We start from the raw sequence: 15,360 nt of genomic DNA, 5'->3' as shown, positions 1-15,360 counted from the left end.
GGATGACGATGGTGGCGCTACATGATGATGGGGCGTGTGGATTACTACGTTGTAAAAGAAGGCTTAATATAAATTGTTGGTGGGCTCATTGGTTAGTCACAAAGCTGGTTAGCGCTTCAAGACACACACACAAAATACGGACAACACGGGCGCTACTTCACCTGATGTATTACCCAGCTCCGTCTTCGCATATTCAGCATTGGCTAGCGAAGATGTAAGCTTCAGAAGGAGAAGGGGAAACACAATTGAAAGAAAAACAGCCTGTTGTAGAAGAAGATGGCATAATAAAACTTGTTGATGGGCTGGTTGGTTCGTCACAAAGGAGGTTAGCGCTTCAAGACGCCCGTAGCGACCTTACTGTCCGGTTTTTCTGTCGCGGGCCTTGTTTATTGAAGCACTAAACTATTTTTTTACGTAAAAGGAGCTCATATCCAGCTCAAAAACATAGTCTTGCTAAACATAAAGCAGTCACGTAGCAGTCTATTTCAGAAAAGTGAACTTCGTAAACACTGAACGACTATTAAACTGTTGGAGTCCTGTTATTCTGCTGATGATCATGCTGTCAGCGCCCTTTGGCTGTCTTTGTACCGAGACAGCTTTCGGAAATGAAAGTGAACTGGCGGCGACATCAGAAGGACATTCTGTTAACTACATTAGAAGCTACGAATTTCTGCTGAAGCAATTTGTGGGCAGTGCCCCTGGGGTCGATGCATGCGCTAGGACTAGTGGCGCGCTCCTGGATCTCAAGAATGAACTCATCGGGCAATTTATGCCCGAGTACGTGCTACATGAGTTCCTGAGAATAATTAGTGTTAATGTGATAGAATATTCAAGATAAATAGCCATGTTGTGGTGCTTTCAAGGGTGCTCTATAAATTGAGCCTGAGCAATTTAAAGAGGGTGATTCGCCCTTCTCGTGTGTTTTTGCGCCTGGTGGACCTGCGCGAAGACGGCACCATTGCCATAAGGGCGAGAAGCACGTCCGGAAATCACAAATTGCAGGAAGCCGACGTACTACATCATCCGAGTCCATGTCTCTTGCAGGGATACTTTTTGTGCCATATTGGCGGCAAGGTGCGCAGAGCAGCGTGCCGTTTTAAAAAAATAACACATTTGTTCACCTATAGCGGGAAAATAGTGCTTATAACGAATGTATGTAGCTATGGGGATTATTATTGTACTACCACATCGTTGGCCATTTTTCACATATCGTACTGTGATACTACAGAAGCCGACCGATTTTCCCACCTAGAATGGCACGAAGAATAGTCCAAATGAAAGGGCAGTCCGAAAAATCGGCGAGTCGCCAAAAACGGACTTTATTTCATTTAGATAGGACAAAATTGGTTAACGATGATGTTTCTAATAGGTCATCGTCACCTGGTCCCTTAAAAAAGTGGTCTAGAAAAAAACTGCACCGCATGACCCATTTCCGGATTTTGATATTGCTTGCGCCAGCAACTACATGCAAAATTGTGGCCTCTAAGATCAAAGTTTCTTAATTCCGCGGGACTCAAGCCAGTCCCCACCAATCCGCAACTTGACAGGAGCTCAGAATTCATAAAACGTCGTCTTGGAGCACCCAGTAGGTGTGATGTGGAACATTTTCCCGAAAAAGTGAACTTCTGGCGTCATTTTGGCTGAAATATCCATTATGCTCAAATACATGATTCGTTCGGGACAACTGGCTGTTCCTCGGTGAAGTACGGGATATATAGCAAGCCGCAATTTTCGGAGTTCAAAAAACTGTTGTATCATGATCCGGTTAGTTACCGAATCGATTAAAAGGGAAAAGTTTTCTTGAATAAAAAGACAAAGGGTTGAATATAGAAAGCGTGAAGTAGATCAATATCCAGGTTTATTCGAAAATTCGTAGTATCAAGTCCTTTGAATACCATTCATATAATAATCATTCCATAACAAGCCATTTACGAAATAAAACACAAAACGATAAGAGTAAACAATTATATTTGACGTTTTCCCAATGAAATAAAGTAAAACCTACACAAGAACATCGATGTAATGTCATGGTCGTGACATGTAACGTCATAATATCATGAGAATATACTCGATTTGTAGGTTTCACTAAGAGGGCCTTGCAAGAATACAATAACTGTATTTTTACATTGATATAGCTAGTTAGACATCACGTATGTTAACCACTGAAGCGATTCCCAAAACTTGAATTGCGCGTGAGAACAGTAGTATTGATCTACAGTTTTAGGGCGAAGAGGAATCAGTACAGGAATATGAGCATTCTGAATAGGTCTACTGGAATGAAGAAATTGATTATCTAAATGCAATCTAATACTCTGTCGATAGAAAATATTAAAAATGACAATATCAACTGAACATAAGTTTGGAGGCTTCCCCCTACTATAAAAAAGTTGTGCATGACTTTGTTGTACTAGATATACACGTACTAGATATACTAGATATGTACTAGATATACACGTACTAGATATACACGCAAATAAAGTTTTGACACACGTTTTTGCAAAGTTGCGTTCACGGGCGCTGAGGGCGGTATGCGCGGCGGGACCGACACAGAGTTGCGCGGGTTTGCCGCGGCTGGCGCTATTCTCGCCCGGAAACATTCGCTGTCCTGAGCCTATACTTACTAAGCTAAAAGCTGTTCACGAAAAGACGAAACGAAAGTCACGGGGAGCGCATTCTCCCGCGGATTCTTCTTCTCTATTTTTTTCGCATATGCGAAGCGTGTTTACTGAATCTCGAAAAGCCCACACTAAGTGAGCGGATCACATGCTGCCGTGGTTTACGATAAGCTTGATAGTAGGCTGCAGCAGGCGGTAAATACACGTAAGTGCGCATTAAATTTGGTAACAAACAGGGCCTCCAAACACAGTTATAGCAGCGTAATTTATCACCCGACGGTTCTACTCTACGTCATCTAATATTTCACGTGCTTATGTTGCCTTAATAAATACATATAAATTCATATGCGGCGGACACCTATAGGAGTAAACGTTCCGAAATGTTTCGGATATCGTAAAATGAGTGCCTCCTATTTTTCCCATGGCTCAATGAGCCGACCCAGTTTCCCTCCCATCAAGCACAGTGGAACCCCATTCATACGTTTTTCACCGTACCGGAAAAAGAAAACGTAACACCGAGGAAAACGCAGCCGTAAGGAAACATTCAAAAATGAACAAAAGCACTGTAACTTTGACTTGCAATTACGTATATCTGCAACGTTGGCTTTCGGACCTTAAAAAACTCGGGAATGTAGGATTGCCGCCTTTTATGATCACTGGAAAACACTATGACTTTCAATGCAAGGTCCCTAGCGATTGCGACTCCCTTCCGCGCGAGCGGCTTGTCTACTGCGTTTATTACGTCAAGCTTTTCCGGAAAAGAAAGCGCCCCCCCGTTTTTGTGACACCATCAAGACACGACCAAGTTCACGTTGTTCCCGGATCATTTGTCGCAATGTGACACACCGAACCCTAGACATAATGCGCCGACCGCCATTTTGACGTTTGACAAGGCTTGGCCAGGCTTGGCTACACAATCGACTGCATGAAGCTGCGCGCGGGTGCTATTCGTGACGGATAGATTCGCAATTCTGCAATTCCGAAGTGAAACTTCCGTTGTAAGCGCAGTGATGATGGTGACAGCATGGCGTAACATAGTGCCATCTATTCGTCACGAATGGTACCCGCATGCAGCTTCATGCAGTCGATTTTGTAGCGAAGCCTGGCCAAGCCTCGTCAAACGTCAAAATGGCGGTCTGCGCATGTTGCCCGGGCGGGTTCGGTGTGTCAGATTTCGACAAATGATCCGGGAACGTACACTGAGCTACGATGTGACAATGGCCATTTTGTACATGGGACACTACGTAAGCTGCGCCGGAAGTAGACAAAAACAACGTTGCAGCCGTGAAAACGCAGCACTGAGGAACGTAAGAGCGGGGTTCTACTGCATATGCGTTAGTCCCAAAGTTTCTGCGAAATGGGATATGACCAGGAGTAGGCATTGATTGTACACCTTTCTTTATAGGAACGGGATAGCCTGCAGTTTATAACTTGGGAGCGTGTGCTGAAAGCTTTCGAGGTAATGGTCTGGCGACACCATTTGTTTTAAATATTTTCGATAAGCACTCACTTTTTTTCTAGCAGCCACCTTTTCTAGTACTTCATTCGCCAAGCTCAAAGTGGCGATTCTCTATGTGTATTTACCTGACTTTTGTATTCTTATTTTTTTGTCCCTTCAACTTGTCATACAAAAAACTTCGAAAAAACAAGTTATTGTTTTTATGGCAACAAGACAATCTTAATTCTGCTCATACATCCCGTATCACCAAATGGAGCGGGCGGCGTAAACAAGCCCTGAAGTTTTGGTAACAACAGAGATCTCGAACCAGCTAACCAGATAAGTTTGGAGTGAACAGATAATTTACTGACTTCACTCTCATAGCACCATCGTCGGCTCGTGTTCTGCCTTTTCGTGCGGCTCAACTGCAAAAAAAGGTTTCCCCTTAAAAATTCTTTTCCGAAGTTTCGAATCAGTGTTTGCGCGAACTTAATCCGTATCTAGTTTATAGAACTACAAGAGCTATCGATATGAGTAGAGCCTATGTTAGTGATACAATCACGGGAAAATAATAATTGTAAAGTGGCTTTTAGCTGAACGCTTTTACTGTTATGGAGATATTTTAGGTGCAGGAGACTACAATGGCTATTATGCAGCTTCTTAATTCCTCAGCGTGTAGTACGAAAACTTTGGTGTAAATGGTTGACGGGCATCTGCAGCCAAAGAGAGTTAAGAAGCTTATAGGCAGTCATTCAGTGTGTCGTGTTGAAATTTAATAGTTATAGATTGGGTATGGTGTTTCTTTAAGTTTTGCATGTGCAAGTGTACACGGCCATTAGTCAAAAATTTGGGTATGGTAAGACTTCTCTGATGGTGCAGATCGTTGAAGAGTGATAGCGCATTAGGAATCATGCGCTATGTTATACCTCAGCTTTTAGGGGCAAATAATACTGTGTAACGTTTTACAAGAAAGGCCGTGTGCGCTAGAGAGTTAAAAGTAAGCAACAACAAACGCATACTCACTTGGTTGGTCGATTAATAATTCCATGAGGACCTTGATCTGTATGACGAGCATTGAGATCCGTTACAAAAAAGCTGCGCATTATTTGGTGCTTCCTGTCATCTCTCCATATAAACGTCGACATCTCACATTTTAGTATTTCAAGACCTACACCAGAGTCGTACGTCCTTAGAGCCAATTTCAAAGGATCACTTAGTCTGAAAAACTGAAACATTTTCAATAAGTTCTTGTAATACCAGAAATAAGCTTTTGTGCTTTCAAATTCCTCAAACGTGATAGATTAGTCTGTTACGGCTGATGCAAGTGTTAATTTAGAGCTTGCAGTTCGCGTATCACAATCAGAGGCATGCAGCCATGCAGCATTCCCAGGTAAAAAAAGGCGCCTCAGTACACAAAACAATTGCACATGTAAAACATCTTAGGCCTAAATCAATATATGTCTAAAGATCATTCAACCTACAACATGATACAGAGCGCACTGGTTATTGTGACCTACATGTACCTTACGGCGCGGCCTATAAATAGTACCTTCGCGCGTAACGTTTGAAAGTAAAAATTAAAATTTAGTTTTGTTTGTTTATTACACCTTATATGTGGAGTTAGAGGGAGACGTGGGATATACGAAAGATCTTTTTTGTGTTTGCGCAGTGCGCAAAAGTCAGGGGTGTAGGGAAAGCCGCCGTCGGGGTTAGAGGCACCAAAGAGGGGAAAAATACATGGTTAGGAGTGGTGTATCTGTGGACCGGAAGTAGTGCTAGGGAGGCAAATGAGGAAAATGTAAACTGTTTGAGAAGAGATACAAACGAGCTCAAAGATTCAGGAGAAATTATCATAGTTGGAGATAGGAATGCCCATATAGAATGTTTGGATGGGTACACACACGACAAGGCTTCTCTATTAATAGATCTATGTCACGAAAACCGGCTTGTAATAGTAAACACGGAAAACAAGTGTTACGGTCAAATAACGCGGGCAAGCGGTAACAGACATTCCAGCATAGACTACAGTTTAGTATCCGGGACAGTATACGGAAGGTTGCGGGGAATGAGGATAGATGAAAATGGAACAGACAGCTTAGGAAGCGGCCACAAGCGGCTTAGCTTGCACTTTGGAGGCGCAACCCGGACAAATTTAGAAATAGGTACAATAGGAGGAACTAATTTGAACAATGAGCAGTTAAAGATCATCGCTGATAGATTGGAAAACACAATCAATAAATACCGAGGCAATAATTGGGATTACGACGAAATAATTGCGTTCATAAAGGTTAAGATGAATGAAGAAAGGCAATGAAACCGATGAAAAGGGAAGAGAAAGCCGAGAAGCTGGTGGAAGAAGGAAATAAAAGAGGCTATTTACCAGCGAAGAAAGGCGTCGAGAGAACAAAGAGAAGCAAAAACAACTGGTATGGAACCGGAGGTAGTGAAGGAGAAATGGGATACCCACCGTGGGAAAAATCTAGGAGTGCTGAAAATGGTGCAAGCAAAGATCAAGCAGAAAACCGAACAATGGGTGGCATAAATACGGTAGAAGTAAAAAAGCGCATCGAAGAAGTTTTTGAACCACGTAAAATTACTAAGCTCAAAAAGCGATAACCACCAAAAATTCCTGATTGATGAGGAGGGGAAACATTTAGAAGGAGAGCACGCGTTGGCGCATATTCATCGAGTGATTAGTTAGAGGTTTAGGGCAATAGTGGTAGGGAAACCTGCACCGATAACATCAGCGGCACAGAAGACTGCGGAAAGGGAAATAAGTTTGAGCTACCTTGATTGGAAAAAAGCTGAGCAAAAGGTTTCCGCCAGACAGAAGTGGGCCCAGACGGAATACCAATGCAACTGATAAACCTGCTTGGACCTAAAAGTAAGGAATCGTTTATGAGAGCAATAGATAAGGTGATAAATACCAAATAAATACCAGAGAACTGGCTAGAAAGTAGGATGAATTTAATATATAAAGGCAGATGAGACAAAGCCAGTATTGATTCATACAGACCACTCACAGTAACGTCAGTGGTGTATAGATTTGTAATGCAGGCGATAAAATCAGAAATTCAAGCATGGATGGAAGAAAATAAAATACTTGGGGAACTGCAGAATGGAATTAGACAAGACAGGTGACTGGATGACAATTTGTTCGGGATAACGCAATGCATTGAAATTGAGAAAGCACAAAATAAACCATTATGGACTACGTTCTTAAACATTCAAGGCGCATATGACAACGTAAACAGAGAACGGCTGTGGAGAATGCTGAAACTCCAGGGATTAGATGACTAGTTAATACAGTTGCTGATCGCGATCTATAAAGACAGTAGAGTACATCTTACATGGGAAGGATAGAAATGCGCCCAGAAGGTCAACATCCATCGGGGACTGAAACAGGGATGCCCTTTGAGCCCAATACTGTTCATGCTTTACATGGCACGGTTAGAAAAGAAACTGGAAGAAAGTCAAGTAGGGTTTAGCCTAACTCATATGATGCAAGGCGAAGTGGTACAACAGCATATTCCGGGAATGTTATACGCAGACGATATTGTTCTTTTAGCTGATAACCAAACCAATATGCAACGGCTAATAAATATTAGCCGTTAGGAAGCCACCGTCCTCGGGTTAAATTTCAGTGCCGAAAAATCAGGAATAATGGGTTTCAATGACGCTACCATTGACGTAGTGTCTATCCAGCAAGGCGAATTACCTAGAGTGAGGGAATATAAATATTTGGGAGTGAGGATAAACGAAGGGGGGAACTTACGTGGAGCAACTTATGGTTAAGGGAAAGCGAAACGCAGCTATAATAAAGCATAGAGCTCTGTGGGGGTATAACAAATATGAAGTAGTAAGAGGAATGTGGAAAGGAGTAATGGTTCCGGGTCTCACGTTTGCGAATGCAGTACTCTGCTTAAAATCAGACGTTCTATCAGGCCTTGAAATAAACTGGAGAACGGTAGGACGTTTGGCCTTAGGGGCGCATGAAAAAACAACTAACAAAGCAGTTCAGGGAGATATGGCCTGGGCGTCGTTGGAAGTTAGAGAAGCACAGAGTAAAATATACTTTGAGATGAGGTTGAGGGCAATGGATCAACGAAGGTGGGCAGCTAAGGTTTTTAGTTACCTATACTTTAAAAGCGTGGACACGCAGTGGTTAAGAAAAACTACAAGGCTAACAATCAATTTCGGAAAGAACAGTGGAGAATTCAAAACAGCCAAGGTAACCAAAACAGAGGCAAGGCAGATTGAAACGAATAAATGGAAGGAAAAAATGGAGCCTAAAACGCCGTTAGAGATGTACAGGGCTGAGTAATTGAACATCAGAAATGAAAATTTCTACGAGAATGATGGGGTATGCGTGGTCTGTGGAAAAAAAACACAACCTATGCGGCACATAGTGTTAGAATATGAGGGTATCCATCCAAATCTACATGAAGGAAATATTGGGCTTCCAAAAGCCCTTGGATTTAAGGGTATCACAGAGGAAGTTAATTTCAAGGCTGTCGAAGCGACCAAAAGAAGATTAGAATGCTGGTGGACGAAAAGCTGAGAGGGGAATATTGCCTAGGAGAGTTACCACATGTAACAGGGAAAAACGTATTTTGTGCCAAATAAGCTTATTGTGCCTGCGCTAAGTAGCGCTAGTATTAAACCAAGAGTGTAAAAAATGGGTGTATTAGTCCTTTGTGGTAAGATGACATGTCATCACCCCGATAAAAGGGGAAACCAATAGCAATCATAAATCATCATCAGGTATCTGCCTGGTCAGGTTGAAAACGTCTTGGATACCAAACGGGCTACTGTATTCGTGAAATCTTACTTAAAGCACGATCCGTACGCAAACTTCTCCCTCACGAACAGTGAGTCGAACAGAAAAAAATACCGGTTCGGTTACGGATCTGTTTTAGGCGAAATCATTTCGTCCCGGTTCAGTTCCGGTTCGACAAAATCATGTACCGAACCGGTTCGCGAACCGGTGCGGGAGCTTGAACCGGTTCGCGAACCGGTTCGACACGTTGAATTATCCCTGAAATTAGCAAAAAACAGTTACTTGTTTAAAACGATAATCAAATTAAAATACAAAAAAAATTCAAAATGCTGCTGCTCTCCAAGGGCAGTAACGCAGTTGCGAAGCAAACTTTAAACAATTACGATATATTAGAAAAACAGATGAAGTGACGACGATTTTGTAACCTACTTTCTCGCCAAGACTTTATTTTGTCCTAGCGGCTACTCATAAATACACCGCTAAGAGATATGACAGTGGGATGTATTTTCTGCCGTTTCCGTTTTTGTTGAAATTGCAATTGTCGCTATGGAATCGCCCATCACTCTATCCTTGAAGCCTTAAATTTAGGCCTCCGTACTGGCGCGTTCAAATACTAGCGCTTAATACCAATGGCGCAGATTTTTTTTATATTTGTAACAAAACAGAAAAGTTCTACAACTAGCACATGAATACTATAATGAATTATATTATTTGGTTACCCAGAATAATTTGTTAGCTGTCACCTTATCGAATGCGTTAGCCACACGTTTGTAAAAGTAAGCTGTAGTTAACGCTCAGTCAGTGCATTACTGCTCTGACCACTGCAATTCTTCTTGCGATAGCTATACCGGATGTGCGAATTACAATCAGTATACCATCGTACCGCCGGACCCCCCCGCCAACGTTTCGTATGCTACATTGCTTATCTTATAACAGATTATGGTGTTAGAAATTAAAGGTGAATTTGACGCGCGGAGCATGAGATTGGAGTTTTTTGCGTAGACGCTCTTTAATTCGTCCACATCAGTACTCCCCCCCGGAACGAGTAGCAGTAGAAGTAATTTAGTGAGTTGGGCAGTCAGTACAAGTGCACCTTCGGAAAAAAGCGGATCTGAAAGAGACAAAACTGCAGAACAAGCAGAAAATATGATCGCAGGCGATTGGGACAGGGTGACGTGTCATCTGCTTTATTACTGTTTCTGCTTCAAAGACAAGGTCGAGAGCTGTAGTTTCTTGCCAAGGGATTAAGTGCGCACCTTAAGCGTTTTCCCTGACATATCCCTGACATATTTGTATCTCTTAAAAAAATCCTCCGTCGCATGCCCTCGCGCGTGGGACACGAGTAAATGCAGAGCATTGGGGTCGTTTACGTGGCGTACGGTTGGTGTTGGTGGTGGTGGTAGTTGTTATGGGGGGGGGGGGGGCACGCTTACGACGCTTGCGTTCGGCGTCGGCAGCGCGCCGCCTCGCCGCCTTGTCTTCTGCCGACGTCGACGAAGACGATGGTACGATGTCTTGTACTGGTTCCGCGACGCTGATGTTGGATTGCGTCGCGGTACTAGTTGAAGCTCTTGCTTCCATCGCTTATCAACTGCGACCGCCGACGAACGCAAGAGAACAGAGCGCAGGAGTTGACTGGAGTGGAGCCCGCGCCAACCGGCTTTATAGGGGGTGGTTGTATTGCGGTAACGTTTAGTGTTTGGGGGGTTGGTGCTATCACGTGTACACCACGCAGCTATCACGCCGCTAGCACGTGAGTCGCCAACGCACGCCGCGGACGACGTAGTTCGAATGAGTCAAGGATATAAGGCGCGTTCGTAGCCTTTGATTCTGTGTCGTTTTGTGGCACAGTGGGTAGAGCACCATGTACCTTGCGTTCCGCCCGCAGGGACGTGGGATAGAAACCAGGCGCCGGTAACTGTTATTGCTTTTTCTTTTTATAGTGTAGAGGGAGGCTGGCTGCTGCGGACGCCGACGCACGGGTGACATCATGAGTTATACAAATGCTCTGCATTTAAAACGGAACTTGTCCACTGTACTGTTCTCAAAAACTGACCACAGAACTCACTTCCTTTGCATTGATGACAAGTTTGGTTGTGAAAAGCAGGGCAAAGAAAGTATATTGCCATATCCACGTTTGATGCTTCTTTTTTTGCCTATTCGGTTTTACTACGTTTTGCTTAATATTTTAAAACAACGTGATTTGCCTTTTCTTCTTTGTTGTTCTCAATGTAAACACATGTTTAAAAAGAACTGGCGCATTTGGTGCCCCGTGCTATATATCTGCTCCGGGTCGCAGCTTATGTTGGAGGCTGGCAGACTTATTTTAACCAGCTGGTTGTACTATATTATTCGCAACCCCCCCCCCCCCTCAAGACCATGTCCGAATGCGCGTCTGAGGCCGTCGCAATGGAGAAGACGCTCGAAATCCGAACGAGGTAGTACGACAATCAATGCGCTTGTTTCGGAGGCGATTGGTGCCGGTGCTATTAACTACGACTCACTACGCGGCACCATCCGTGCAGTGGTGAGGGAGGAGCTGCGGGAACTTTTCCCGACGACGACGCCACAACCTCAAGTCGCTTCCCTGACTGAGGTGATCCGTGAAGAAGTGCAGCCGGCTTTGGGAACTTCCATGCCGCCCGAAGCACCCCGCGAGCCAGAGGCTATGACCTACTCCGCGACTGTTCGTCGACCCCGCCCTGTTCCAACACGTCGTCAAAAGGCCCGCTATACCATTGCCTAATGTCGCCCGCCCGACATCTTGTAACCCGAAACCAGGCGCCAAGGAAGACAGAGGCGTGGCGAACGCCCAATAATCGCCCGCTGTGTTACCACAGCGGAGAGGCCGACCACATCTACCCTCACTGCCCTTGCAAGAGGCTAGGTTTGCGAGGATTCTCCATCGACGCCCTTCGTCCTCTGCCTGGCCATTAACCACGTGAGGTCGCCGAGTATCTCTCTCAAACAAGCCGTGGCCCAGCCCGTTTCAACCACACGCCGTCGCCCTACTCAGCACCTACACCAGATGTCAGGTAGCCAAAGACGACGAAGCTGTCTTGAAGAAAAAACAAGTTCATTGGAGCGAACTTGTGCCCGTATAACAACTCTAAGAATACACAGGCAGCGAAACAGCAGTCAACAAAGTGACGTGCGTAGACTGGTGTCGGTGATTCGAATGCCGCGGCATCTGCTCAGCGGGAATTATCATTCGGCGCGATGGTTTCTAGAATAGTCGAATTGTATCCAGAACACTGTAGATCAACGAAGATTATTATAGCCTGTTGACGTTAGTTGGGAATGCTCTCCATATCAGAAGAGATAACACCTGCGGCTCACGAGGAGAGAACGGAACACACGCCTCCCTTGGCAAACACAACACCGATAACACAGACCGGCGCCGCCGGGCAGCAAGAGCAAAACACAAATAAACAAACCCAATGCATGCTTCGCGGAAATATCTTTATCATAGTTGGAAGGTGACGGTTACACTGGTGCGCGCGATAAGCAGACGGCGCCAAGAAGGTAGCTTCTGCGTTTTTAAATAAGAGTAAACGGAAATTTCCAATGGTGCCCTCGCAATGGATGATCTAAAAAAACACGGTGTGATGCTCCAACATTTGATTGTGTGCCATAGGCGTAGAGGAGGAAGTTGTACCGTACAGGAAAAGGCCCGCTTGCTCTCATCCCGAGGATTGAGGGACACGCGCCACCGAGACCTGATTGCGCCCTTTCCCGGCGCTTCGCTCATCCGGGCGTAATTGAATGGCGCAGAAAACAAACAGCCACCGTTTGATAGAGAAGACAGCTCCAAAAAGCGCCTCCGGGACACCCGTAGCATGACTCCAGCGGCACTCTGTCGCAAAATATTAGGCTTGTACGACTAGCGTAGGAGGTTCCCAGGGCGTAAAAACTTTCTGTGCTGCTGGTGATGAGAACAGGCTGGAGTACAGGTTGTGCCGCCATGATTAACACAAAAGTGTGGCGCTAAGAAAAGAGATAGAAAAACGCCTCCGTGCTTGGTAGTTCAGCTTGTGTGCTACAAGCCATTTAGTGTATATTTCTTGCAACTTTGTGTGTATACCTTCCCTGCACCACTTTTCATGGCTGAGATGAGGCGTATTGCCACAAGCTCCGAAAAACGGACGCGACGGGGTGCCCCTCCTTTTTTCTGGCAGGAGCGCAGAGGATAACCCGCCGTTCCGTTTATCGGCCGCTCAAGTTCGTCAAATTATAAACGCAAAAAAGGAGTGCGAGGATTGCTGTTGTTGTTAAATCTTTTATTCAAAAAGGGAAGGCCGGATGCCCTGGGGGGGGAGGGAGGGGCGTTGTTGGGAGGGAGTTGGGAGGGGACGATTCATGGTTGAAGGGGGCTCAATGAGTTCGTGGTCTTCGGTAGGCGGCATCAGTTGTTCAGAGGACAACTGTTCAGCATTGAATAGTCCATTCACTGGTGTAGGCCATCGCTATATAACTCGCGCTAGACCGCTCTTAGTGGCGAACCGTATTATAAGGTTAAGGGTGTGTTCATCTAATGTGAGGAAATCGATACGAATTGAGGGATCTGGGTTTGGGGAAGTGAACTTCCGGTATCGAGAGAAGTTGGCGCATATCCAGACCAGGTGGTGCAAATCAGCCTTGACGGCTTGCCGACAGTATGAACATTTTGGGTTGATGTGGGGGTAGTACCATTGGCGAATTGTTTCTGGTGAAAATGATGGATCTGTATAGAATTTGTTAATAAATATTTCTTGGGTTCTTGTAAGGAAAGGTCTGTTGGAAACGTGATCCTTCGGCGTAAGTTGCTTGAGTCGGAGTTTATTTTCGTGTTCGTACCGGTGTATGCGAATGGTGGCGGTACGCTGGTATTTTTGGTCCTGTCCAAGTATTCAGGAAGGTCTGAAGGCTGGGTGACGGCGAGGTCAGCGGAGGATAAAAAAGAGCAAGCCTCCTGCGCACCTTCGTGGGCTGCCTGATTCCCCGTTGCCGCCAAATCATGGCCAGGAGTCCAGTCTATACGGACTTGAATGCCATACAGTTGTAGGGTCATTTTTGCCGGATAATTTGGTTTATGTAAGGGTGCATTGACAATGGTCGTCGAAGTTCTTGAAATGCTTCGTAGTAATCCGTTAATATTTTGATCTTTTTTGGTATAGGATGATGGTGGTCGTACCTCAAGTAGTCAAGATTATGGGTAATGGCGAATAGTGCCGCTTCCGTGGGTGTGACAACAATTTTGGAGTGCCGGGTTCCTGTAATGGTTCGGTCACTTGGGGAAACCCAGGCAGTTCCAACATTTGGTGGTGTGAGGCTGGTATCAGTATAAATGTCGATTTCGTCGGGTTGTATTGTGCTGAATAGATTCTGACAATGTTTTTGTCTAGGAATGGCCGTTGTGCGGGTGATGGGGTGAGTTGTTTTTGGTTCGGTTAGGAGAGGTCGTTGCCACGGAGGAATAGGTATCGGGAAATCAGGTAAGGGGATGAGATCTTGCTTATTCCAGGCCGTGAGTATGGCGCCTTGATGGGTAAGTTTCCGCTTGAAGTTGTATTGGTCGGTTTGCTCTTGAATAATTTTTTCAATGGGTTGGAAGGCAGCCGCAGATTTGAGGTTAGAGATTTTTGTATGGCGTGGTAAGCCAGTGATTGTACGAAGAGTTGCATTGTGAAGGACATTAAGAGCGTGTCGTTGGGTACAATTCAATGTGTAAGATTGGGCTCCATATGTAAGAATACCGACTGCGACGGCGCGGGAAAGTGTCTGCACTGTTTTTGCTTTGCTCCTCCATGCTTATTAGATAGTGTTCGTATGGCATGTTGAGTCGAATTCCATTTCTGTTTTAATTGGTTGAGCCATATATTCGGGCTACTTTTGTAACCGACGGGGATGCTTAGTAGGCGAATGTGGTCGAGTTTGGCGGTGATTGGTGTGGGGCCAACGATGATGCAAGGCGGAATAAAGTCAGAAGCTGGGTTGCCACCAAAAACTGACAGAAATTCGGTTTAATTAAGGGGCTAAGGAAAGCCCGAGATCTGGTAGGGTAGATTCAATGCTTTCTACTGCCTTTTGGAGGGCCGTAATCATAGTTTGTTCATTCGGGTAGTCCCTTGACTCGGTCCATATTGTGATATCGTCCGCATAAATAGTAAACCTCGCACTACTGTCTTTTTGAAGCTTCCGGGCGCTTCTAGTCATGGCTTGATTAAACAATGTGGGACTAAGGATCCAGCCTTGAGGAACTCCTCTGTCGAGGTAGAAGGTACGAGTGGTCTAACCTCGAAATGTTCCTTGAAGCTTGATGGGACAGGCTTCGAAGAAGTTTCGGACCCATGTCTGTGCTCGTTGGATAATAAAGGCCTTAGCAGGTCCATCCAGGATGGCGCTCTGACTGACACAGTCAAAGGCCTTTCGGAGGTCCAGTACGAGTACATAGCTCGTGAATCTCGAACAGCTTGAGCGTTTAATGACGCGTCGCAACAGCCATAGCTGTCGGTAGCGCCGAGATTTGGGTGGAAACCAGTTTGCGC

The 15,360-nt window shown here is 45.0% G+C and overlaps 1 long non-coding RNA gene across 1 annotated transcript in view; it reads right to left on the bottom strand.

Moving 5' to 3' along the window:
• LOC144144110 (uncharacterized) overlaps nt 1-15,360 on the bottom strand; it is a 142,145-nt gene that overhangs the window by 101,408 nt on the left and 25,377 nt on the right. The window contains exon 2 of the long non-coding RNA XR_013317158.1: nt 5,077-5,279. This is a non-coding gene — a long non-coding RNA (uncharacterized LOC144144110). The remainder of the gene's footprint in view (nt 1-5,076; nt 5,280-15,360) is intronic.

The sequence above is a fragment of the Haemaphysalis longicornis genome, unplaced genomic scaffold (genome assembly GCF_048455015.1).
Source record: "Haemaphysalis longicornis isolate Haplotype H1 unplaced genomic scaffold, Haemaphysalis longicornis Haplotype H1 scaffold_62, whole genome shotgun sequence".
Classification (NCBI taxonomy): domain Eukaryota; kingdom Metazoa; phylum Arthropoda; class Arachnida; order Ixodida; family Ixodidae; genus Haemaphysalis; species Haemaphysalis longicornis.
Note: the sequence above shows the minus strand (reverse complement) of the source record. Positions and strands in the feature narration are given on the sequence as shown.